The following is a 636-nucleotide window of genomic DNA, read 5'->3' on the forward strand; positions in this document are numbered from 1 at the left end:
GTTGTCAGTGGCTACCTCCCATCCTCTCAGTGGAAATGTTCAACGCACCCTGTCACGGCACGGCTAATCATCTGTCGGTTCTCAATCAGGTTGGAATAGAATCCAGTGATTCTTTTGCGTCTGTCACTAACGCCCCGCCCTCAGGAGTTTGAAACTCGTCACAGTCATTCAATCATCGAATCCTACTCAGAATACCACAGACAAGGTTTAGACCTTCCGGATTCTCTTGAATGCCGCCATCAATTCTAGCTTATACCACGAAGATTCCGGTTAAAGAATCCAAGAGATATCCACCCAATCTAGAAACTCCACCGTTGAAAATACATAAGAACAAGGTCTAGGCATGGCCGAATGGCCAGCCTCCCAATGATCTAAGATAGCATAAGAGTAAAGATAGCTACCCAGATAGATGAAAATACAATAGTAAAAGGTCCTACTTATAGAGAACTAGTAGCCTAGGGTTTACAGAAATGAGTAAATGACATAAAAAATCCACTTCCGGGCCCACTTGGTGTGTGCTTGGGCTGAGCATTGAAGAATTTTTCGTGTAGAGACTCTTCTTGGAGTTAAACGCCAGCTTTTGTGCCAGTTTGGGCGTTTAACTCCCATTCTTGTGCCAGTTCCGGCGTTTTACGC

This window comes from Arachis duranensis, chromosome 7 (genome assembly GCF_000817695.3).
Source record: "Arachis duranensis cultivar V14167 chromosome 7, aradu.V14167.gnm2.J7QH, whole genome shotgun sequence".
Lineage (NCBI taxonomy): Eukaryota > Viridiplantae > Streptophyta > Magnoliopsida > Fabales > Fabaceae > Arachis > Arachis duranensis.